This window comes from Hypanus sabinus, chromosome 6 (genome assembly GCF_030144855.1).
Source record: "Hypanus sabinus isolate sHypSab1 chromosome 6, sHypSab1.hap1, whole genome shotgun sequence".
In the NCBI taxonomy this organism is placed as follows: domain Eukaryota; kingdom Metazoa; phylum Chordata; class Chondrichthyes; order Myliobatiformes; family Dasyatidae; genus Hypanus; species Hypanus sabinus.
The window spans coordinates 60022478-60049918 of NC_082711.1; the positions used below are offsets into that span (position 1 = coordinate 60022478).

Consider the following 27441-nt stretch of genomic DNA (forward strand, 5'->3'; position numbering starts at 1 on the left):
ATTGAATATATATACACCCCCGGGAAGAGATACTGGTTTCTTTTGGAAAACTACTGATATTATGGTAGCGGAAACAGAATGTCTCCTCATATGTATGAGAGACTTAAATTTACAATTACAACCAAACTTAAACTCTTCCAATAGAAAAACCTATGAAACAAAATCCTTACATAAAAAAGTTAATACACTTCTTGAGGATGTTGGTTTAATTGATATATGGAGGGACCTTTTCCATGTCAGAAGGGATTACACTCATTATTCTGCTCCACATTCTGTATATACAAGAATAGACTATTTCATAATATTTGGAAAAGACAAAGACAAAATAAACACCTGTGGAATTGGGACAATAGATGTAAGTGACCATGCACCTATATATTTATCTACTGATTTTGACCTATAACCAAAGAATACTATATGGAAACTAAATTCAAGTCTACTCAATGATCCATACTTTCAGGAACAAATTTAAAAAGAAATTGGTCTCTACTTAGAATTTAATGATAATGGAGAGGTTTCACCTCCCATTTTATGGGATACTCTGAAGGCGGTCTTAAGAGGGAAAATTATAGCGATATCCTCATATAAGAAAAAAATAAGGAATAAAACATTAGAGGAATTACAAAATAGGCTGAAGGAACTAGAGGAAAAACACAAATTGAATTTGGCACAGGATACATTAGGGGAAATTAAAAGAATTAGGAATGAAATTAATAGTTTGGCTGTGCAAGAAAGCAGGAAAAACTTAATGTTTTTGAAACAGAGACATTATGAAAGTGGATCAAAATCTATGAAAATACTGGTGTGGAAACTGAAAAATAAGATAGCAGAAAATACAATTCATAGAATTAGGGACCCAAGAACGAAAATGATACAAAATAAGCAAAGTGAAATTCAAGAAGCTTTTGAAGTGTTTTACAAAACTCTATATTCCAAAGTTCCAGGGGGAAGCATAACCCAAATTGACACCTTCTTGAATTCTCTAGAGTTACCCACTTTAAGCGAAGAACAAAATAGAAGAATGACTGCTGACATAACTGAAGTTGAATTAAAAGCTGCAATTAGTAGGCTTAAATTAAGCAAGTCATCAGGATCAGATGGGTATACGACAGAGTGGTACAAAGAATTTAAAAATTAGTTAATTCCTATTTTACTCCCCACACTGAACTGGGCTCGAAAAAAGGCACAAATGCCACCCAGTTGGAAGGAAGCGATAATCTCAGGTATACCAAAAGAAGGCAAGGATAAAATGGAATGCGGGTCATTTAGACCAATATCCGTTCTTAATGTAGATGATAGGTTATTTACCTCCATCATGGCCAAATGATTAGAGGAGTTTCTACCCATACTGATATGATCAGACAGGTTTTATACAACAACGCCAGACTCAAGACAATAAGCGAAGGACACTTCACATTGTGGATCATATACAAAAAAAAATCGAAACAATAGTAATAAGCGTGGACGCTGAAAAAAAAACATTTGATTCGGTTAATTGGAACTTTCTTTACAGAGTTTTACATAGATTTGGTTTCCAAGACACAATTATTAAAACTATACAGACATTATATGACAATCCTACTGCTAGGATTAAAATCAATGGATATTTATCAGTCTTACCCTAGAAAGGGGCACGAGGCAGGGTTGTACATGGTCACCGCTACTTTTTGTGTTATATCTGGAGCCATTAGCTCAATACATCAGACAAAGTGAAGATATCAGGGAAATTGCTATTAAAGGGACAGAGCATAAATTGGCTTGTTATGTGGATGACAATTTGATCTATCTAGGGCAACCAACATACTCTTTACCTAAATTGATGCAATCCTTCAAACAATATGGTCAATTATCAGGATACAAAATCAGCATAGATAAAACCCAATTACTTTCATATTACTCTAGCCCACCAAGAGAAATTGAAAGTCGATACCCCTGGGCATGGCACACAGAGTCTTTCAAATATTTGGGCATCATTATGCCAAGAGATTTGGCAAAATTATGAGAATGTACTTATCAGCCTCTATATAAAAAAAATAAGGAAGATGTGGCAAGATGAAGCCTGATTCCTTTTTTTTTTGTCTCGGTTCAAGGATTAAGTCTATTAAAATGAATATACTGCCCAGACTGTTACATCTCTTTCAGACCCTACCAATAGAGATTAATCAAAATCAATTCAATGAATGGAACAAGATGCTATCAAGGTTTATTTGGCAGGGTAAAAGGCCTAGAGTTCGTCTCAAAACTTTGCAATTAGCAAAGGAAAACGGGGGATGGGGCCTACCTTCTCTTAGGGATTACTATTTTGCAGCACAGTTGGGAGCTGTGATATGTTGGTGCAACCCATCATATGACACTCAATGGACAAACATTGAGGAGCGGGTACTTCCCCTTCCCATACAAGCAGTTTTGGCTGATAACGACCTGCAAAGGTACATAAATACTATTGATAACCCATGGGTGAAATTGAAAATAATACGGAAAACTACTATAAAAGAATATAATCTAGAGGGAGATATTGCAATTCTTAAATGGTGTGCATATGACTCTGATTTTACACCAAATAAATTGGATGCTAGATTTAAGGACTGGACAATTAAAGGAATAACAGTTCTTTGTAACATAATGAAAGAAGGTTCACTGTTCAGTTTTGAAATGCTTAAAGAGAAACACTTAATTAGAACAACAAGATTTTTATTGGTATTTACAGATGAGACAATATGTTAATAATACACTTTAAAATGTAACCAAGGCAAATACATGCTTGATAGAGCTCTTTAGAAAAGCATATAATTCAGATAATGGTAGTAGAATCATTTCAAGCATGTATAAGGGGTTGCCAAATCTTAAAACACGTTCGATTTCATACATTAAAACAAAGTGGGAGAAGGAAGGAGGGATAATTATATCTGAGGAAGAATGGACAACAATATGGAGATATCAATGGAAGTGTACCAATTCACAGAAATGGAGGGAGTTTGGATGGAAAAAGTTGATAAGATATTTTATTACACCCTCTCAGAGATCCCATTATGATAGTAACCTCCCTGATTGCTGGAGAAATTGTGGAAATCAAAATGCAAATCATTATCATGTGTTTTGGGACTGCCCTGTTATCAAATACTATTGGAGGGGGATACACAATGCACTACAAGACATCTTTAAATGTGAAATACACTTGGAGAGTAAGACCATATATTTTGGATATATACCTCAAGAATGGTTGAAAAGAGAGAAATATTTAATGAATATACTGTTGGTGGCTAGTAAAAAAGACTCTTACTAGGAAATGGTTATCACAGGAGAGCCCACTTTAAATACATGGATGGAAATTACAATGGACATTTACAAAATGGAGAAGATAACAGCATCTGTTAATCATAAGCTGGAACAATTAGATTCATACTTGGAAAAATGGTTTAACTACATAATGCCTCAAAGGCCTGATTTTATTCTCACAAATCAATGAATCTGTTGTAAAAAAAAACATCACTCCCTACTTGTACATAGTTCTTTCCTTTTGCCTGTTCTTTCTTTCTACTCTTTTCTATAAGTGTATACCCCAGATAATTACTTTGTGGAGATTGTGTGATTTATATGATGTATATGTACAATGTCTGAAATACATCTTATGGAAATGTTTGTTTGATGAACTTCAAGAAAAAAAATAAATTACAAAAAAAAGATTTCCAGCATTTAAAGAAATTTATTTTAGTTTGTGATAGATCATGTTCACTCACGTTTCCAGATTTATTTAGCTCCTACTGCTTCTATTTGTCATTATTTTTCCTCTCTGTGTTTCCAAAAATACCATTGCAGTTCATGCTATTCTGAAGCATCTATGTAGCACATTTGCCTACCTTCATGCCGTGATCCTACCTACATCTGAGTTGTGTTTCTGACTCATCACCGTGATGAAGAAGAGAGTTCATGCATCAGCATGTTTCTGTCATTGTGTTTTTCATTACTATACAAACACTGACATTGTGAATTGGTTTAGTGGATTCAATCACCAGAGAGGACATGGTTCTCCTGAGACTGAGTTGCAAGACTTATGAATGTCACCGTTATCTTGGGATGGGATCATCAGTGATTCTTTGGATGACAGGTCATTTATCTTCAGGAGTGTCATCGGTGTTGTGTGAATCTTTTCTGACAGTTGATAATACTCCATCATGAGAGCACTTTCTCTTAATACAGGGATTATTTTCTGTAAAGTAACTAAGCCAAGATGCTATTATATATTTTACCGGAATAACATTGTGCATTTCATTGCTGTGCTTATGAGACAGCTTCAGATTTCATAAAGTTGCCTGTGTGAATATGTACATCTTGTAACAAAATTATTTTCCTTTAGTCATTAGCTTCCCCAAGATAAAAAAATAGAATGATGAAAAGTTAGTTTTGTTCTTAAATAAATACTATTTTTAAAATCTATTTATATGTATCCACAAATAATGGAAAATTAAATCATGACAGTATTGGCATCAATATATTTTATTTATATATTTGAAATCAGAAATGGATATGCTCTTTGTCTGCATTTAGCATAATCAGAATATGAATTGTAGCTAAGTATTAGTAGTGGCATTGAGAAAATTGCTTAAGTGTTAATGGAAGCATGATACTTAATACCATATCTTTAATGAAGTATTCCTATAGGGCTGTACTTCACAGAGTCAATAAGCTTGCAAACATCATCAGTGTACTTTTTTAACTTGATTGCTAAGAATGGTACATTTTTTTCACAGACCAGATTGTCTTTGTATTAGCACCAGACCTGGATATATTACACCTATCCAGATCAATGATATAGATTACAAACAGCTGCAGCCCAAGCATTGATCCTGGCGCAAGTTACGAGACAGTGCCTCCCATCCTGAAAAAGACCCTAGTCTGTTTTATGTCCAATGATAATATCTCAATCCATACCACTTGGTTGGATATCCATACCCCAATTGTATGGATTTTAATTTTATTCCTTTTGAACTATTTTAAGATTAAGTGTGTGTGTGTGAGAGAGAGTGAGTGTGTGTGTGTGTGTGTGTGTGTGTATACATGCATGTGTGTGCACACATGTGTATATGATTAACTATGGAATTAAAACAGTATCTTCCACTTACTTAGAGTGGATACCAGAGCCTAGATCATTACATATTGAAATTCTTCTCCTCTTCCATAATACTAAATGCTGCATAATTTAGCCTAAATTAATTTTTATTTGCAATTGCCAAATAATTATTAGAAGTATTACTTCAATAATTCAAAGTATTTCAGAGACTCCTGAATAATGTCACATCAGATAGATTCTGTCTCTTCTGAAATAGCAAAAATAATTTAGATGAAGGTCAGAGTAAAATAAATATTGAGTGTAGTTTTCGATTAACTTTTTAACCTTCCAATCACAAAAGGATCTATATTACTCTTTTCAGTCATTGCCTGAAGTGAGATTGACATCCAAGATACAGGAACAGAGACGCAAGTACTGTCCACACCATGCAATTTAATAGGAAGCTCAACAGTACAGTCACTGTGGTGGCACCTTCAAAAAATATTTGGAACAAAATACAGTATTGATTCAGTATTGAGTGAAATTTAAGACTTTCTCCAATAAAATATATAAAAACAATTGATTAGCTCTAGTTTTCATGATTATTTTGTCCAGTGATTGAGGGATTTGGAATGTGTTGCAAGTGGAATTGAAGATAAAATGTACAGTAAGTGTTTGAGAACACATTGCTGCCTGTCTTATATTTTTAAAGTTGAATGGGACATTGATGCAGTATCATTAATTAGCATATCATACCAACTTACAAACTGACTACAACTTCTGCATTAATAATGGGAGTTAACTCTCTCATCCTCCTGTTAAGCTCAGGATTGTTAAGCACCATACTTAATCGTGTTGAGTTTTCATTGCGGTGAAGACACCCTGAAGACATTCAGAATGCTAGCTAAAATAGCCTGAGGTTAAACTGAAAATCCAGCTTCTTGTGATAAAGCAGATTAGTAAGTATGGTTTCAGTTTATTCACCAGAAAAATTATAAGAAGGCAACTCAGCCAAAGGCCTTTATCAAGTATGTGAAAATATTTAAATTGCAAATGTAAGACAAACCATACTTTCAAGGAGGTTATTAACTAGACCTAATCTGACATGTATAAATACGATTGACCGTGAAATGAGCAAATGCGGCCTGCAGCAGTAAACTGGAAATATTAAGAATTATTTTCTGTCTTTTTAACCATAAGTTTAGGATGTTTTACTTGAATGCAGACTTGCCTGATTATCTCTTATATGCCATGCAGTATCTCGTTGCATCATTACCTGTTTTCAATTGTTCAACTGTTTTGAGCTGATTTGGCAAAAGGCCGTACTATTTGCCTCCAGAAGCTGATTTGCTTTAAAACCATTTCAGCATAGTCCTATTAAAATTTGACTATTTATTACCCAGCTATGTAGGTTTGTATGTCATTTGATTAAATAAAATTTGTTTTGCTTTAGAACGAGTTGACCTGGAAAAAGTAAAATGGTTTGCAAGAATTCAAATTAAGCTTTCAACTATCAATGGGAAAGCACCCTAGAGCAAAATTTACATTTTTTAATATTCAGAATGAAAGATTTATAAATTGTTGGCCAGACAACTGAAATATATTTTGGCTGTAAATGTGCACTGAATAATGTGTGGTTTACATATTATCCTATGCGAGTAAGCAAGGCATATTGAATTTGGAATTATTGCTATTTAGAATGCAGTTTAATGTATTCAGGGATTAAATAACATGGTTTTAATTTAACTTTTAGCATCCGGTAGAATATTTCTCTACCATTGTACATGGATAAGTGTGCTATATTAATGATAAAGTATACCAGAAGTTCAAAAACAAATGGAAGCATATTAATGTTTCTTCAAGTGTGACTGTTTAGTACACTCATGTAAAGTACTAGCGGAGAATGAATTTCAACATATTTACTCCTTTGATGCCTTTCCGTTTTCACAGACCTTGAATCAGCTCTTAAAAAGTGGTCCAATAGCATTCCTTGTGTTTATGATAGAAAACTACAGAGTGCAATTTTATGCTTTCACAAAATTGTGCAGGCTTGTGTGTGTGTGTGTGCGTGTTTGTAAAGTGATTGCTCATTGAAAGCACTGATTAAAGTTCCAGTAATGTAGTTTGTTTAGAAATGCTTTGGTGATATGAAGAACATTGTTTACTCAAACGGAGGCATGTTCTAATATAAAAGAGAACAATGAGAAGAACTCTCAGTTTATGTAACAATGCTTGCCTCAAAACATTGTAATTATTATTCCTTAAACAGTATCCTCCTCCATTTTACATTTTGATGTGCCATGGGTATTCCTAATCAACATGATTATTTGATCCCATGATTTCTGTAAGTTGCATTTTTGGACTGGGTGCTGCATAATTGATGTAAATGTAATCTGTTTCTTTATAAAGATTAGCAACTTTGTAGATGTCTTTTTCAACAAAACCAGACAATTGTTAGTGCAAATCCATATTTCACCATACAACAGCGCATGCATTAACTTTAAAGATGTTGCTGAGCTCTTGCTGTTATATTGAAGGTACTGACATACATAGATATACCCCACAATTTCTTTCTCTTGTTTAAATCAATAAATCATAAACTAATCTAAATCTAAATGTGAATTTTAAAACATGCATATTATGTCAACAGTAAAAAAAAGACAAACTGCTGGAAGATTTCAGCAGGTTGAACTGAATCTGTGGAAGAAAAGTAATTGTTGATGATTTGCATTGAGACACTGCATCAGCACTGAAAAGGGATAATAGCCAATAAAAAGGGGAGAAGAGAAGGTGTGAGAGAGGGACAAGTAGGCAATTGGTGGAGTTAGGAGAGACGAAGCATCATGAACAGTTAGAACCTGTTCAGGAGGAAGGGGACAGAGCTGGGAGACAGAGAAAGTTGGGTGACAGGTAGAAGCAGACAAGGAAGAAAAAGAGTAGATGTGGCTGAGTGCAGGGGTAGGTGGGGACAGTTATTCGAAGGTGACAAGCTGGGACACAAATGCTACCATCTGATAAATAAGGTGTTTCTGAGAGCCATTAGGGAAGGTGGAACCAGATGGGGAGGAGGAAATCTGACAGGTGATATGTGTGGGTAGTGGATGGATGCAACCTGGAGGGTAATGGACCCTACCCAATATATCACAGGCACATCCCTCCCAGCCTTGGTAAAATCAAGAAGGCATTATCGATCATCAAGGATATCTATCATCTGGGATCCACCATCTTTTCACAGCTACCATCAGGCAGGAGGTATAGAAGCCTGTAGGCCCACATCAGCAGGTTCAAGAACAGTTTCTACCCTTAAACCATTTTTTTCTTGAACCATTTGGGAAAACCCCTAATCACTACAGTTCAGCAAATCCTGGACCACTTTGCATTAAAATAGGCTTGTTTTTTCTTTGTCCTGACTGTGCTTTCAGGTAAAAATAGTGTATCATTTAGATTTAATTTTTTTTTTCTCATGAATTCTGTTATATGATACTATGTGCCAGTGATTCTACTCCAAGTATTTTTTTCATTGCAACTGTGCTGACATGTACTTGTGCACATGACAGTAAACTCGACTTTGACTTTGCTGGATGTAGAGGTTTGTAAGATGACAACTAAGAACTCTATTACTGCTTTTTTGAGAAGAGAAGACTGTGAGCAGGCATCTGAAAAAATTGAGGAAATGCACGAGAGAGCTCTATCAAGGACAGTGGAAGTGATGCTGCACTTTCTGAAGATGTCCTGAAGTGGAAACTATCATCTTAGAATAGTTACAGCAGATTTCTCCAGGGGGGAAAGTAGGCTGGGGGGGGGGGGGAAAGATTTGCTTGATGGTGGGATCCTTTTGGAGAATTGTGTGCTGGACGCTGAGGCTGCTGAGGAGGTAGATAATGAAAGTGGGGTCAAGGATTCCTCCTTACACAACTCCCCTGTCCATTCATCCCTCTGCACTGATCTCCCTCTTGGCATTTATCCTTGCAAGCGGAACAAGTGCTACACCTACACCTATACCTCCTCCCTCACTGCTGTTCAGGGCCCCAAACTGTCCTTTCAGTTGAGGTGCCATTTCACCTGTGAGACTGCTGTGGAGTCATATACTGTTTGTTGTGGCCGGTGGTTCCCAATGTAGCCTCCTGTATAATGGTGAGACCCGACATAGATCGGGAGACTGCTTCACCGAACAGCTATGCTCCCTCCGCCAAAAGAAGCAGGATCTCCTTATGCCAAATGAAGCATTTTAATTCCGCTTCCCATTCCCATTCTGATATGTCAATCTGTGGCCTCCTCTCCTGTTGTGATGAGGTCATACTCAGGTTGGAGGAACAACACTTTATATTCCATTTGGATAGCTTCCTGCCTGATAGCATGAATGCCAATTTCTCAAACTTTTGGTTCTCTCAATTTATCTCCTTGACTGCCTGTCGCCTCCCTCTGGTGCTCCTCCCCCCTTGTCTTTCTTCCATGGCCTTCCTATTAGATTCCCCTTCTCTAGCCCTGTATCTCTTTCACCTATCAACTTCTCAGCTCTTTACTTCATCCCTCCCCCTTCCATTTTCACCTAGCACCTTTTGTTTCTCTCCTCTCCCCCACCCCCCACCTTTTAAATCTACTCCTCATCATGTTTTCTCCAATCCTGCTGAAGGATCTTGGCCTGAAATGTCGACTGTACACTTTTCCATAAACGCTGTGTAGCCTGCTGAGTTCTTCCAGTGTTTTGTGTGTGTTGCTTGGATTTCCAGCATCTGCAGATTTTCTCTTATTGTGAGTTGCCAGGCAGGATAGTGGAATGCTCCCATTGTGGGACATAAGAAGGCAGGGAGACCTCCAATGTCCCTGACAACGTCATCTAGAAAAAGTGCATCCAGCTGCAGCTTCTAATACTCCCTGTTAATGAGTTGGAGCTAGAACTTGATGAACTCTGGATCATTTGGGAGGTTGAGGGGGTGATAGATAGGACATAGAGAGAGGTAGTTACACCCAAGATGCAGGAGCCAGGAGACTGCTTGATGGGAAGGGGAAATGAGTTAAGGAGCCAGTGCAGATTATCCCTGTGGTTATCCCTTCATCAACTGTTATCAGTATGGATACTGTTGGGAAGGATGACCTAGCAGAGGAGAGTCTCAGCAGTCTGGTCTCTGGCACTGAATCTGGCTTTGTGACTCAGAAGGGAAGGGGGAAGAAGAGGCACGCTGTGGGGATAGGGGTTTCAATAGACAATAGTAGGTGCAGGAGTAGACCATTCGGCCCTTCTACCAAGCACCGCCATTCACTGTGATCATGGCTGATCATACACAATCAGTACCCCGTTCCTGGCCTCTCCCCATATCCCTTGACCCCGCTATCTATGAGCTCTATCTAATTCTCTCTTGAATGCATCCAGAGACTTGGTCTCCACTGCCTTCTGGGGCAGAGCATTCCACATATCCACCACTCTCTGGGTGAAAACATTTTTCCGCATCTCTGTTCTAAATGACCTACTCCTTATTCTTAAACTGTGGCCTCTAGTTCTGGACTCACCCATCAGCGGGAACATGCTTCCTGCCTCCAGTGTGCCCAATCCCTTAATAATCTTATATGTTTCAATCAGATCCCCTCTCATCCTTCTAAATTCCAGTGTATACAAGCCCAGTCGCTCCAATCTTTCAACATATGACAGTCCCGTCATTCTGGGAATTAACCTTGTGAACCTACGCTGCACTCCCTCAATAGCAGGTATGACCTTCCTCAAATTTGGAGACCAAAACTGCACACAATACTTCAGGTGGGATCTCACCAGGGCCCTGTACAGCTGCAGAAGGACCTCTTTACTCCTATACTCAATTCCCCTTGTTATAAAAGCCAGCATGCCATTAGCTTTCTTCACTGTCTGCTGTACCTGCATGCTTGCTTTTATTGACTGATGTACAAGAACACCTAGATCTCGTTGTACTTCCCCTTTTCCTAACTTGACTCCATTTAGATAGTAATCTGCCTTCCTGTTCTTGCCACCAAAGTGGATAACCTCACATTTATCCACATTAAACTGCATCTGCCATACATTTGCCCACTCACTCAACCTGTCCAAGTCACCTGCATTCTCATAACATCCTCCTGACATTTCACACTGCCACCCAGCTTTGTGTCATCAGCAAATTTGCTAATGTTACTTTTAATCCCTTCATCTAAATCATTAATGTATATTGTAACCAGCTGCGGTCCCAGCACCAAACCTTTGCTGTACCCCACTGGTCACAGCCTGCCATTCCGAAAGGGACCCGTTAATCACTGCTCTTTGTTTCATGTCAGCCCGTCAATTTTCAATCCATATCAATACTCTGCCCCCAATACCATGTGCCCTAATTTTGCCCACTAATCTCCTATGTGGGACTTTATCAAAAACTTTCTGGAAATCCAGGTACACTACATCCACTGGCTCTCCCTTGTCCATTTTCATAGTTACATCCTCAAAAAACTCCAGAAGATTAGTCAAGCATGATTTTCCCTTCATAAATCCATGCTGACTCAGACTAATCCTTCTACTGCTATCCAAATGTGTCATAATTTCCTCTTTTATAATTGACTCCAGCATCTTTCCCACCACTGACGTCAGGCTAATTGGTCTATAATTCCCTGTTTTCTCTCTCCCTCCTTTCTTGAAAAGTGGGACAACATTAGCCACCCTCCAATCAGCAGGAACTGTTCCTGAATCTATAGAACATTGGAAAATGATTACCAATGCGTCCACGATTTCTAGAGCCACCTCTTTAAGTACCCTGGGATGCAGAGCATCAGGTCCCGGGGACTTATCAGCCTTCAGACTCAACAGTCTATCCAACACCATTTCTTGCCTAACATAAATTTCCATCAGTTCATCCTTTACCCTAGTTCCTTTGGCCACTATTACATCTGGGAGATTGTTTGTTTCTTCCCTAGTGAAGACAGATCCAAAGTACCTGTTCAACTCATCTGCCATTTCCTTGTTCCCCATAATAAATTCACCCGTTTCTGTCTTCAATGGCCCAATTTTGGTCTTAACTATTTTTTGCTATTCACATACCTAAAGAAGCTTTTACTGTCCTCCTTTATATTCTTGGCTAGTTTACCTTCATACCTCATTTTTTCTTGGCGTATTGCCTTTTTTGTTATCTTCTGTTACTCTTTAAAAGCTTCCCAGTCCTCTGGTTTCCCGCTCATCTTTGCTATGTTATACTTCTTCTCTTTTATTTTTATACTGCCCTTTACTTCCCTCGTCAGCCACGGTCGCCCCTTAATCCCCTTAGGATCTTTCTTCCTCTTGGGAATGGACTGATCCTGCACCTTCTGCATTATTCCCAGATATACCTGCCATTTTTGTTCCACTGTCTTCCCTGCTAGGGTATTGTTCCATTGAACTTTGGCCAGCTCCTCCCTCATAGCTCCATACTTCCCTTTGTTCAACTGTAATACTGACAGATTCGATTTTCCCTTCTCCTTCTCAAATTGTAGGTTAAAACATATCATATTATGGTTACTACCTCCTAATGGTTCCTTTACCTCGAGGTCCCTGATCAAATCCGGTTCATTGCACAACACTAAATCTAGAATTGCCTTCTCCTTGGTAGGCACCAGTACAAGCTGTTCCAGGAATCCATCTCGGAGGCACTCCACAAACTCCCTTTCTTTGGGTCCAGTACCATTCTGATTCTCCCAGTCTACCTGCATGTTGAAATCCCGCATGACAACTGTATCATTACCTTTGCGCACATGCCAATTTTAACTCTTCATTCAACTTACACCCTACATCTAGACTGCTGTTTGGGGGCCTGTAGATAACTCCCATTTGGGTCTTTCTACCCTTAGAATTTCTCAGTTCTATCCATACTGACTCTACATCCCCTGATTCTATGTCCCCCCTCGCAAGGGACTAAATATCGTTCCTCACCAACAGAGCCACCTCACACCCTCTGCCAGTCGGTCTGTCCTTTCAATAAGATGTATATCCTTGAATATTCATTTCCCAGGCCCTGTCCGCTTGAAGCCATGTCTCAGTTATTCCCACAACATTATACTTGCCAATCTCCAACTGAGCCTCAAGCTCATCTACTTTATTCCTTATACTTCGTGCATTCATATATAATACTTTTAATTGGTACTCCCCTCTCCTTTCATATCAATTCCTATTTCACTTGGCCATACTGTATGATCTCTTCTTGAGGTTTCTACTCCATTGATTCTGTTGTCCTTTTTAACTTTTCTTATTTTCACTTTCCCTTGAACTCCATCCTTATATTTCCAGCTCATCCCCTCACCCCCCCACTACTTAGTTTAAACACATCCGTATTGCTGTGGCAAACCTGTCTGCCAGAATGCTGGTCCCCTGCCTATTAAGGTGCAACCTGTCCCTTTTATACGATTCATCCCTACCTCAAAACAGATCCCAGTGGTCCAAGAATGTAAATCCTTGCTTCCTGCACCAGTTCCTCAGCCACACATTCAGATCCATTATCTCCCTGTTCCTGCCCTCTCCAGCACGAGGAACTGGAAACAAACCAAAGACAACCACTCTGGAAGTCCTGCTTTTCAGCCTTCTTCCAAGTTCTCTGAAGTCCTGCTGCAAAATGTCCTTCCTCTTCCCGATGTCATTTGTGCCGACATGCAATACCACTTTAGGCTGCTCACCTTCACCCTTGAAGATTCCCTGCAATCGGTCCGTGATGTCCTGGATCCTAGCACCAGGGAGGCAACACACAACTTTAAACCTTGCCTGTTACCACAGAAACCCCTTTCCGTACCTCTACTATGGAGTCCCCTACTACCACGGCTCTTCCTGATGTCTGACTCCTCGGCTCTGCTTCTGCGCCAATTTTCAGCTCGCAGACCTGTCCACCTCTCAGACTGGCAGTATCTTCTTTCCTGACAGCTTCCAAGAAGGTGAACCTGTTTACAAGCGGTACATCCCCTGGGGTCTCCTGTACTTCAAGCATCCTTTCCTTCCTCATCGTCGCCCCTTTTCTCTCTTCCGGGATCCTCGGTGTAACGACCTCACTGTAGGTCCTGTCCAGAAAACCCTCGTTTTCACGGATAAACCTGAGGTCATCCAGTTCTTTCTTCAGTGCTGCAACATGCTCTTTCAGAAGCTGAATCTGGAATCATTAGTTAGGGAAGCAGAAAGGAGGTTCTGTGGATGAGAATCAGATTCCCAGATGGTACATTGCCTCCTGGCCAGGGCTCAGGACATCTCGGTTCGAGTCCTCAGCATTCTTAAGTGAACAGGGTGAACAGCCAGAGGTCGTGGTCCATATAGGCACCAGTGATGTAGGTAGGAAGAGTGACAAGGTTCTGCAAAGTGAGTTCAGCGAGTTAGGTGCTAATTTTAGGACAGGACCTCTCGGGTTGTGATCTCAGGATTGCAACCTGGACCACATGCTGATGAGGCTAGAAATAGGAAGATCATTTTGTTTAATGTGGGTAAGAAATTGGTGTAGGAAGAGGGTGTCAGTTTTTTGGATCATCGGGGAAGGTAGAAGAGATTGTTTGCACCTGAAGTGGAGGGAGACTAATACCCTCACAGGAAGGTTTTCTGGTGCTTCATGGAGGTGGGGGATGGTGGAGAGTTTAAACTAGAGGTCAGGGAGATGGAAACCAGAGTGCCAGAACAGATAATGGAGAGATTGTGGAGACAGATGTTGTTAAGGCCTCAGACAAAGTCACAAATCAAAAAATTGAGCATGGAGTGACTAATGTTCTGAGTTGCATACACTTCAGCACAGGAAGTATCCTAGGAAAGGATGATGAACTCAGGGCATCGATCAACACATGGAATTGTGATAGTGTAACCATTAGTGAGACTTGGTTGCAGGAGAGACAAGAATAGCAGCGCAGTAATCCAAGGTTCCGTTGTTTTAGATGTGACAGAGAGGGAGGAGGGATTGTGTTACTAGTCAGGAAAAATGTCATAGCTGTGCTCAGTCAGAACAGACTGGAGAACTTGTCTAGTGAGACTTATGTGTGGAACTGAGTAATAAGAAAGGTATGAGCATATTAATGGGTGATATTATAGACCACCTAGCAGTCCACAAGATTTAGAAGAACAAATCTGTAGAGAGATTGCGGACTGTTGCAAGGAGCAGAGGTAGTTATAGTAGGGGATTTTAACTTTCCACATAGCAGGGACTGTCATACTTTCAAAGGACTAGATGGGATAGAGTTTGTCAAATGTGTACAGGAAAGTTTCCTTCATCCATCAGTATATAGAACTCCCAATGAGAATGTGTGATATTTGATCTCCTATTAGGGAGACAGGGCAGGTGACAGAAATTTGTGTAGGGGAACACTTCGTACCTAGTGATCATAATACCATTAGTTTCAAAGTAAGTTTGGAAAAAGATAGGTCTGGTCTGCAGGTTGAGATTCTAAATTGGGCAAAGGCAAATCTGAATGGTATCAGAAAGGATTTGGCATGTGTCAATTGAGACAGGCTGTTTTCTGGCAAAGGTGTATTTAGTAAGTGCAGGGCCTTCAAAAGTGAAATTTTGAGAATACAAAGCTTATATGTCCCCGTCTGAATAAAAGATAAAGATAACAGGTTTAGGGAACAAAGGTTCATTTTTATTATCAAAGTATACAATTCTGAAATTCTTCAACTCTGTGGGTAGCCATTTAACCAAGAAAGAATAGAAAAGCAGCACAATTATCCACCCCTAAATCCTACCTCTCCGTAAAAAAAAACAACAAACCAAAACAGATAAGGCGCATCAACCCCCAAATCCCTCCTCTTGCACAAAAAAATGAACAAAACAGATCAGACACATCGACCCCAAATCCCTCTTCCCACACAAAATAAAGAACAAAGCAGATCAGGTACATTGAACAAAACAAAGGCAAAACAAAAACATTGTTTTTCAAAGAGATATTGAGGCCCTGGTTAACAAAAAGAAAAGGTGTGGAGCAGGTATAGGCTGGTAGAAACAAATCAGGTACCAGTGGAGTGTAAGAAATGCAGAAGAATACTTAAGAAAGAAATTAGGAAAGCCAAAATAAGACATGAGGTTGCCATGGCAGACAAGACAAAGGACAATCCTAAGGGACTCTACAGATATGTTAAGAACAAAAAGATTGCAAGTGTCAAAATTGATCCTCTGCAAGATGAGAATGGTAATCTATGTGTGGAGCCAAAAGAGATGGCGGAGATCTTAAATGGAATGTTTTTGCATCTGTATTTAATTGGGAAATGGATACAGAGTCTATAGAAGTGAGGCAAAGCAGTTGTGAGGTCATTGACCCCATACAGATTACAGAGGAGGAGATGTTTGCTATCGAGGCAAATTAGGGTGGGTAAATCCCCAGAGCCTGACAAGTTGTTCCCTCGGGACCTGTTGAAGGTCAGTGCAAAAATTGCAGGAGCCTAGCAGAGATGTTGTATCATTCTTAGCCACAGATGAGGTGCCAGAGGATTGTGGGATAGCCAGTGTTGTTCTGCTCTTTAAGGAAGGCTGTAAAAATAACCAGGACATGATAGGCCAGGGAGCCTATTCAGTAGTGGGAGGGTTATTGGAAGGTATTTTAAGGGACCGGACATGTGAGTATTTGGATAGGTAAGAACTGATTAGGGATAGTCAGAATGGTTTTGTGCATTGTAGGTCATGTTTAACCAATCTTATGGAGTTCCTTGAAGAAGTTGCCACAAAAGTGGATGAAGGCAAGGCAGTAGTTGTTGTCTACATGGAGGTTAGTCAAAAAGGTTCAGTCACTTGGCATCCAAGATGAGGTAGTAAATTGGATTAGACATTGGCTTTGTAGAAGGAACCAGAGAGTGGTAGTAAATGGATGCCTCTCTGACTGGAGGCCTGTGACTAGTGGGGTGTAACAAGGATCAATGGTGGATCCATTGTTGTTTGTCATCTATATTAATGATCTGGATGATAATGTGGTGAACTGGATCGACAAATTTGTGATTTCACCATGAGTAGGGGTATACTGGGTAGCAAGGAAGACTATCAAATCTTGCAGTGGGATCTGGACCAGCCGGAAAAATGGGTTGAAAAATGGCAGATGGAATTTAATGCAGACAAGTGTGAAGTGTTACATTTTGGTAGGGGTAACCAGGATAGGTCTTACACAGTGAATGATAGGGTACTGAGGAGTGTGGTAGAATAAAGCAATCTTGGAATACAGGTCCAAAATTCATTGAAAGTGGCATCACAGGTAGATACGGTCATAAAGAAAGCTATCAGCACTTTGGCCTTCATAAATGAAAGTATTGAATACCGGAGATAGGATGTATGTTGAAGTTGTATAATACGTTAGTGAGGCCTAATTTGGAGTGTTGTGTGCAGTTTTGGTCATTCTGCCTCAGGAAAGATGTAAATAAGGAGTACAGAGAAACATTACAAGGATGTGTTGGAACTGGAGGACCTGAGTTATGAGGAAAGGTTGGCACTTTATTCCTTGGAACATAGAAGATGGAGGGGAGATTTGATTGAGGTATACAAAATTATGAGGGGTATAGATAGGGCAAATGTAAGCAGGCTTTTTCAAGTGAGGTTGGGTGGGGTTACAACTTGAGGTCATGAGTTAAGTGTGAAAGGTGAAATGCTTAAGGGGAATGTGAGGGGAAGCATGTTTACTCAGAGGGTCATGAAAGTGTGGAACAGGCAAGTGGTATATGGAAATACAATTTCAACATTTAAGCCAAGTTTGGATAAGTACATGGATGGGAGGGGACGGACGGCTATGGTCCAGGTTCAGTTAGATTGGAGAAGGAAGTTAAAATGTTTCAGCATGAACTAGATAGGCTGAAGGGCCTGTTTCTGTTCCATACTTTTTTATGACTCTATGAAGCATTAATATGTTGCTGGAGCAATTACATTAAAATTGAAGCTAAACAAGTAGTTTCAAATACTTCCCTAATATCTCTCTGAGTTGTACAATATTGGTTTTAATTTTAGTTTTCTTTTCATTTAACCAGAGTGGGCTTCAGTTAAAATTGGTGGAATATTCAGAATGACATGATCAAATTGCATTTTCAGAGTCACCTGCTGGTCTTCTGTAGCTGAATCACAGCTTTCGTACCCACCCATGTGTACTGTTATTCTGTTTAACGTAAAGTATAGGTGTCACCCTCCCCCACCATTTACAAAAGTAGAGTGTTCCTATGAAACCTTTCTTAAGCCGAAATGGCGTAAAGTGAAAAACCATTATTTTATATGGGAAAAATTTTCATAAAAGTGAAAATCCTCTTTGTAATGTGAAAACAGGTTACTAATGTAGGTCTTTTGTAAAAGCAAAGTGGCATAAAGCAAACAATTGCCATCTTTAATTGCAATTCATTTCTTTCCAAAAACAATTAAGTCAGGCAATAAATGATTATTATTTACTTCTTCAACTAAGATTGTACATACCGTAGATTTTAGTTTCCTTCGAAGTTTTTGAGTTGGTAATTGTGAAGTAAATTCGGCCTTTGAGCATAATTCATTCTGTCATTCTATTTTTCCAGGTTTAGGTTTGCTTACAGCAATCATAAGCAATCTTGCAGAAATTAGCTTGTGATTTTCAAGATTACAAATCCTTTAATGTTGGAGTTTAAACCACAAGGCCAAATTTCTGCATAAAACATCTGATAGGGAGAGGTCTTGAACTGGAGATGTGGTTGTAAGGAAATTGTATGGATGACCTGTGTGCCATGTCTTCTCTGTTAGGAGTGCGTCTGTAGAGAGGGGTGCCCCTTTGCATAGCAGGACCTCGTGTGTTGGTACATTAACATACAAGACTAACACGCTGGCAGAGTGAGCAGTGGGTATATTGGAGTTGATCATAACAGGTCTGTGGTAGAAGAATAAAGAAGTTTATTTATCCGGCTTTTATGAGACTACGTCTGCTGTAGATGTTGAAATACATATTGGTATTTTAATACATGAGTGTCCAGACTGCTGATTTTGGAGGGCCATTTTCAGGTAGAAGTCAAAAGCCATCACTCAGAATAACTACCTTGCAACAGGGATAACGGATTATTGCCAATAGCTGTATGCAGTGAGGTCAGTGAGACAGTTGTGTGCAAGTCTTTCTCCCACACACATACAACCCACCAGACTACAGCAGTAGATCTTAACTGAAAACTTAAGATCTGCTTTGGACTTCCTTAAAGAACACAACCATACTTGGGCCTCTTCCAGAGATGTGGGGGATCAAGTGTCCTCTAGTCAGATGCCCTTACAGTTTACTATCATTATCGACCCTTTATCAGTGTCCCCAGCCTCAAATTCAGAACAGCAAACCCATCCACCTTGTAATCATTCTCCCAATAACCTCTTCTCGACACTGCCCCCACTTCCCCCAGCCTGGCTTCCTGACAAATCATCTGTCCAGTCCCAGTCAATTATTGCAAACCCCTTTTGCAATGGTTTGTTTCACTCCGCTAATCTATAGTCCTAATCCTCAATAATCTCAACAAGCTTTTCTCCACCCTATTAGCCCTCCAAGTGTCTTCTGCTAACATATATACAAACCCTTCACCTACCTGACATCTCTCAAAGCCCCACACCAATATTTCTCCAAGCCCCTAGTCATGTCTTTGTGTCCATCCATCTCTAATGAACACTGGTGGATAATTGTGGAGAATAGATCAATTATACCACACTTAAACCAAGGTGAGAGCTAATTGCACAAGCCATGGACTGAGAGTCCCTAAATCAGAGTGACCTGCCCACATGCTAAAATGATGTTAGGCAATACTAAAATAGTTGATCTAAAGTCATGGTTTCATAGAGACACAGCGCACAGAAATTGACATTTTAACCTGCTGAGTTCACACCAGTCATCCATCACATATTTATGAAAATCCTACATTAATCTCAATTATTATTCTCCCCAAGCTCTCATCAACTCTCCCCAGATTCTTACACTCAAGTTCACATTAGGCTATACTAAGGCCATGTAACCTACCAACCACCGTGTCTCTACAACGTTGAAGGAAACTGGAACATCAGGAGGAGAAGATGCAAACTCCACACAAACAGCACCCAAGTTCAGGACTGAATCCAGGTTTCTGACGCTGTGAGACAGTGAATTCTCTAGTTGTACCACTGTGCCCCACTTTATATATATATTACTTTTACTAGTGCTTCAACTATTTTACTATCTACTTTCACAATTGTGGAATGACGATGTATCTGAACAACTGGCAGGAGTGCTTGAAATCTTTGCTTTTATGGGGCAGTCTTTAATACAGTGAGCTTGAGAGAGAAAAAGATCAACAGACCACAACAGTCTCTTTTGATTAGGTCTCTTTTGATTCTGAGACCAGTTAAGCCTCACAGAGCTCTGACCTATTTGATGTACATTTACAACATGTACCTACTGATGTGAAAGAATAAAATGTAATAATTTAGAATTTTAAATTAGCAGCTTTTGAATTGGCCTTTACGCTATACAGACTGCGATTAGAATGATCAGGATGTAGTTCCATGAATCATTCTTGTACATCATTGATTTCATGTAAATACGAGGATTATTCAACTCCATGAGGGATGATCTTTGTCATTCGTTAAGTTGTTTGCTTACACCGTGCCTGATTGCATGACATATTCAGTGGGCATTTTTAAATTTGGATGTACATTAAAGCATTGGGGCAGGGAAGTTGCCAATTGAATCTTAAATTCTCATCTCCTAGAAAATAAGCAAAGATGAACAAATTCTTGTAATAGATGATCTAAGGGTTTGAGATAAAATGGCACAGCTTGAAATGCAATTTTTGACGCCCACAAGCTATTTCAGTTGTACATTTAGGTTCAAGTTATGTATATCTTAGGCATTTGCCGTAAATTTGTACTGCTGTGCTAGAGTCTCTGGTGTTTTGCAGGGTGATAGTCATTTTTAGAGAAAGAAATATGATGGACTTAAGTATTGTATTCCTAACTCCTATAGCCCTTAAGAGTGACCCAAGTAGGCAATGAAAATAGCATTCGCAGATTTAACAAATTCAGCAGCAGGTATCTTGACTGTATTTATCTATCCAGTGCCAAAGGCAATTTACTGTAAATACAATAAATAATATTCAGGTACAGTCTTACTTACGTTTTTTTCTTATTAATGTGGTACTGAATAATGTAACATCATACATTAATTTAATAGACTTTTTCCACAGATCACTTTCTTTGTTATTAATTTCTCCTAAGCAGTGATTGTGAATGAGGCATGCAGCAGAGACATGAGGCATTACATTTAGGAGTTGTGTTTAGCACAACTATTCAGTTGTAAAAATGGGTATCCTGGTCATTGGGGAGTCGTGAAAGTCTTATCAACAAACTTGTCATTCTTATATTAATTGAGTTTAATGTTTCAATTCAGACTATTGAAATAGCTTTAATGCTCTGTTAAATTTGAAAGAAATCAATTTAATTCAAGGTAATACTTTAATAACATTAGATATGCATCCGTACTTGAGTAATATGTTCTTAAAGACTAAACAGTTTTAATTGCTGATCCCTGTCTTAGTAGCTGTGATAAGTGATTAGTTGACATCATAGTTTTTTAACTCTTTAACTGCTTCGTATATGTTAAATCCATTGTTCATTTTCATTTAATGCTACTTGCAAGAAAGAGTGATATGTGTGGGAACAAAGCACTTTTAAGGTTTAAAACAGTTTTGTTTTATTCTTAGTCTCCAGAGCTCAGTAGCATCAAAACATTGCATGTCTTTGCTTAGTAATGGTCATCTCTTTGGGTTACCTAGCTATCACTTTACATCTCAAGGTGTAAAGCCCCTAATAAAGTTATCTGGAGGTGGGAGTGTATTAACTCTAACAGTAGTATAACATAATGGAGAACAGTTGTACAAAGCTTTGTTTAACATGAGGGTGCGAGGCTGGTGCACAGGTAGCCAGCAAATAGATCAGGGTCAGGGTCCAGTGGCATGGAATGAAAGATGACGGGGGATCCTTCAATGCTGCAGCCTTCTTCCACCTTCACTGCGGTTGTGATGTGTAATCATCTGCTGCCAGCTCCACCATTGAGATCTTAAGATGATAGGTTTCTGTATTGGCTTTTTAATGATGTAAGCTAATCATTAAGCTACTCGTCGAAACAATAGCTGTAGTTTTAAGACAATGAATGCAACAGAGGAATAGATTGTGAAATAGTACATACAGTATATCCCATTTATACACATGATGACACACAAATCAGCCTTTGTGGAGCCTCATAGAATTCTCCATCTCGGTCCTAAAATTTGCATGGCTGCGCTGTCAATGGTCAGCTTGAGTTGTTGAAGTCTCAGAAACAGTTAACAGTTGAAAGTAGGTCTCGCTGAACTCCATTCTGCAAAACCTAAATGCCACGCAGTGTGGTGTCCTTGGCAAACTTTATTTATCTTTGGTATAAGCATGAGGAAACCTTAGCTTGCAAAAACATTGTTCGAAGATTCCTCGTGTATAGTTCTCACAGGTGAACAGTTTTGTATCTCCTTTATCATAGTCCATAGCTAGAAAGCCTCTGGTAGAGAAGACCTGCCAGCATGATTCCTACTAAGAAAGCTATTGTAGTTTAGCAACAAATGCTGCATCAAACATTTCCTGCTGGTTTAAGTCCAGTTTGGAATTTGGGAGGTATCTGAAGTCTGCATATTTTAGGGTCATCCTGGTCTGGAACTTTGAACTCTAGTTCAAAGGAAGATCTAAACCATGTATTGTACAATGACTGACTTCATTAGTGGTACAACTGATGCTCGGATCTAGATACCAAGTTGTTTTTATTTCCTCTGGTGTATATAATAAATTATACAAGTAGCAATGATGGATCACAGAAAGGATTTTGTTCCATATCCAGTATGAATAGCAATTATAATTTAATTCTATTTATCTCTGTAATTATGGTTTCAAATAGCTTGGTCAAAGCTATATGCTTCTTCAGTTCTCCTCTCCTATGGGATTCCTTCTTCTCCGGCCCATCATCTTTTCCACCTTTCACCTCCAGCTTCTCACTTAACTCCCCCCACCTGGCTTCACTTCTCACCGTACAGCCTGTACTCCTTCCCCTCCGCTTCCTCTCCAGTCCTGATGAAGGGTCTTGGCCCAGAACTTCAGACTGTTTCTACTTCTCTATCGCGGCTGCCTGATCTGCTGAGTTCTCCATTTGTGTTACTATGAACATTTATTTTGTTTTGCTGTTTTCCTGAGGATTTTCTCAGCTGTCCCTGACTATATTAAAAAATCATTGAAGCTAGTTTGGATCAGGAGCTGGAATTCAGTCCACAAGTTCCATCTCTTTTTCAACACTAAGAAGTAGTAGAAGTGTTATGAAAGTGTTACTTATTGAATGCCACTGGAGGGCCAATGTGTCAGAGAGGAGGCTTGAGCACTGGTTGATAGGGAACTACTAGATCTGCTTTTAATCAAATATAAAGGAATGTGCTTCGGCTCAATAATCTTCCAAAATCAAATTGCATTGGAAAAACAACTTGCAGGGAATTCTCCCTGGATTTTCTGCCAATATTCATTGCTCAAATACATCTGTTTGAAAAATGGTTTCTGGTCATTTGTTGTTGGCTGTATGTCCCTAACTGAACACTGTGAGCTGCAGTTCCACAACAGTGATTGTTGTTCAAGTGCATCTCATTGGCTTTGAAGTGTGTTATGGAGTAAAAGGCATGGTGTGAATGCAAGTTTGTTCCTAAAAATACTGAGATTAAGTAGACAATTGCACAGATTTTAACAGAGTATTCACGTTGCATTCTATTTTGGCAGAATAAAAATGAGTAAAAAGGTATTAGCAAATTAAAAATACTACTTTTATTGCTAGAAAGGAAAGAAGGTGTAAAGTGAATCTTTAACATTCGGACAGGTGTTGGCCAAATGAAAGAATGGTAACTGCTTCTAGCTAATATTTGCTACATAAAACCATCACTGCTGTACAATTCAAATATACCTTATGAACACTGCCAAATCGTAAAAACAATTTAATCGGTATTTTTTTCTAACAGATGCATTGCGATTTCTATGTGCCCAATACATTTTAACAATTCAATTATGCTTTGTCTCAAGTAACATAAAAGTGAATGGATTGCACCATGACTGTTATCATAAAATGTGAAGGTCTGCTTTAGCAATAGATTGATTGCATGTAATGAATGTTCCAAAACATTTCACAATCATCATTTCTTCTATAATGAGGCACCTAATGTGTCTAACTGGCATTTATTTTAGACACATGTAAAACTAAAACTCAAAGGTAATATTTAGCAATTATCATGAAAAGTACTAATTACAACATTAGGACGTATTGTTAACAATAGTGAGAGAATGGTGAATTTTGTGTACATATAATTTAGAAGGAGTAAAGAATGACTTTCCTTCTAAGCAACGCATTCACGCACGCACACAAAATGCTGCAGGAATTCAGCAACTCAGACAGCATCTATGGAAAAGAGTACAGTTGACGTTTTGGGCCGAGACCCTTCATCAGGACTGGAGAAAAAAGATGAGGTCAGAGTAAGAATGAGGGGTGAGGGGAGGAGAAAACATAAGGTGATAGGTGAAACCAGGTGGACGGGAGGGATGAAGGAAACTGCTGGGAAGTCGATTGGTGAAAGCGATGCAGGGCTGGAGAAGGGGGAATCTGATAGGAGACAACTGAAGGTCATGGAAGAAAGAAAAGAGGGAGGAGCACCAGAGGGTGGTGATGGACAGGTAAGGAGATAAGGTGATACACCTGCCCCTACCCCTCCTCCTTCAAAACCATTCAGGGCCCCAAACAGTCCTTCCCAGTGAGGTGACACTTCACCTGTGAGTCTTTTGGGATCTTGCTGTATCTGGGACTCCTGGTGTGGCCTCCTGTATATCGGTGAGACTTGACATAGATTGGGAGACCGCTTTCCGGAGTACCTACACTCCATCCGCCGGAAAAAGCAGGATCTTCCGGTGGCCACCCATTTTAATTCCACTTCCCATTCCTTTTCCGACATGTCAGTCCATGGCCTCCTCTACTGTTGCAATGAGGCCACACTCAGGTGGCGAAGCAACGCCTTATATTATGTTTGGGTAGCCTCCAACCTGAAGGTGTGAACATCGATTTCCTGAACTTCCAGTAATATGCCCCACCCCTCTCCTTCACCATTCCTCATTCCCATTGCCTTCTCTCACCTTATCTCCTTACCTGCCCATTGCCTCCTTCTGGTGCTCCTCCCCACTTTTCTTTCTTCCAAGTCCTTCTGTCCTCTCCAATTAGATTCCCTTTCTCCGGCCCTCTAACTCTTTTACCCATCATCCTCCCAGCACTTTACTTCACCCTTCCCCCTTTATGGTTTCACCTATCACCTTGTGTTTCTTTCTTCCCTCTCCCCACCTTCTTACTCTGACTCCTCATCCTTTTCTCTCCCAGTCTTGATGAAGAGTCTTGGCCTGCAACATTGACTGCACTCTTTTCCATAGCTGCTACCTGACCTGCTGAGTTCCTCCAGCATTGTGTGTGTGTGTGTTGCTTGGATTTCCAGTATCAGCAGAGTTTCTCTTGTTTGTGATTGGACTTTCTCTCTAAGTTAGTTTGACCCTAATTCTCCCTATATATTAAAAAAAAATTGAACTTTTCCATTCAATATCAGTATTTCAAGTTTTTGTGTCTTTCCAAAATTTTTCATGTCCAAAGACACATGGTGTCACAGTCATAGCAAAGTACAGCACAGAAACTGGCCCTTTGGCTGATCTAGTCCATGTTGAAACCATTTAAGCTGCCTATTTCCATCAACTTGCACCAGGACCATAGCCCTCCATTCCCTTACCATCCATATACCTATCCAATTGATTGCTGTTTACTTCAAGTCTCTTACAATTTTATTATTACTGTTTAAAGCCTGATTCAATGAGAGGACTCTCATTTCAGAATCAAGTAACTACTTTCATTTCTAGTGCATCAACCCCTGTCAAACTTGACCAGATTTACTCTTCATATGAAGTAAACAATGTTAATTCATTAAACTTTGTATTCAACAAGGCCCAGAAACTATGCTGTCTAAAAGAACAATTTGTGGTTTCTAGATTGATTCTAAAATCTCCACAAGGTAACTTGGGATACAACAAGGAAGGGGAAAAGGTGATCAGGATAGAGGGAATAGCTTTGATAGGATGAGGGCTAGATGGCTGAGCTGATAAGCTGTATAGCCAACTGTCTAATTGATTAATGAGGGAAGACAGTAAAATCAGGTCAAAACTGAAGCAATGCCTGTTTGACCGGAAGTGTCAGTAGAGAGAGGAAATATCATAGGTGTATGAGCTATAGCAGAGTGGAAAGAAGATTTATCAGAAACTTGTTTGAAAGTTCATGCTGTTTAAATTTGGTTTTAAAAGTCTGACTTCTGGTGTTGATCATCAATTGCAGTTAACTCGAAAGTCACAAATTTCACAATTATGCTTTGTTCCTTGTCTTCCCTCCACTTCATTTGCGCTATGGACATTCCCATTCTCCTCCTTCTCACAATTATACTTTTAGGAAGAACCATCATTGGGTGGGGATAATCATTTGTGACTTATCTTTCAAGGTTGCAATCTTCTGCAAAATTTCCAAAAGACAAAATACTCTTGAGGTTTACACAATGGTGAGTTACATTTAACAATAAGTGATGGCATGCAACAGATCTGGTTGCAAGCTCTCTGCACTACCCCATAGCCATACTTTCTTTAGTATTGCTGGGATCAAAATATAAATTTTCATGTCGGTCAGGGGATTTTTTTCTCTACTGCAGTGTTTTATTATTCATTATGAGAGAGATAAAATGTACATTTTTTCCAGCCATGGTTTAGATATCTCACAGGCCACATGTAGAGCAAAGTCTCTTGTGTTCAATTCTAGGAATACTACTTTATTTGCCCTTACCTCACTTGCAAGTTTGACACTTCCTATGTTTTGGCGTGTTATTGAATGATATAAGAAATAAGAAATTTATGACAATTTGCAAACAATTGTAGGTAAAAAGATATAACATACAATTTCTATATCCTGAGTGATTATGAATGGATTCAGTATAAGCACACTTTCTTAACGTTCACTTCCATCTGTAATTCCTATTTACCTGCATCTTCCAATACTTTTCTTATCAGATCATAAGTAGTTCGTCAATTTGACCATTTAAGTTGATCTGAAGTATTTAAAATGAAAAAAGAAATGCAGATTGTAAATCTGAAATAAAAGCAAAATACTAGGAACATCCAGCAGGTCAGGCAGTATTTGTGGAATGAGAAATGGAGTTGATTTTTCAAGTTAAAGACCCTTCATCAGAACTGGGAAAAAAAGAAAAGTTGGTGTAAATTAGGGAAGGATATATAGAATAAAAATGCTATCCTTAAGGGGGGGTGGGGGGCATCTGGGTTGCTGTATTGATAAACTGTTGATAAGGCTATGGTTGATATATTAATAAGGAAAGTTAGAGAGGAAGCGAAAAGAGACAGTAAAATTCACATCAG

General features: G+C 39.2%; 1 protein-coding gene across 3 annotated transcripts in view; it reads left to right on the plus strand.

The window, feature by feature from the left end:
- The window catches only part of si:dkey-12j5.1 (uncharacterized), a 610757-nt gene that overhangs the window by 580469 nt on the left and 2847 nt on the right, over positions 1 to 27441 (plus strand). The window lies entirely within an intron of this gene.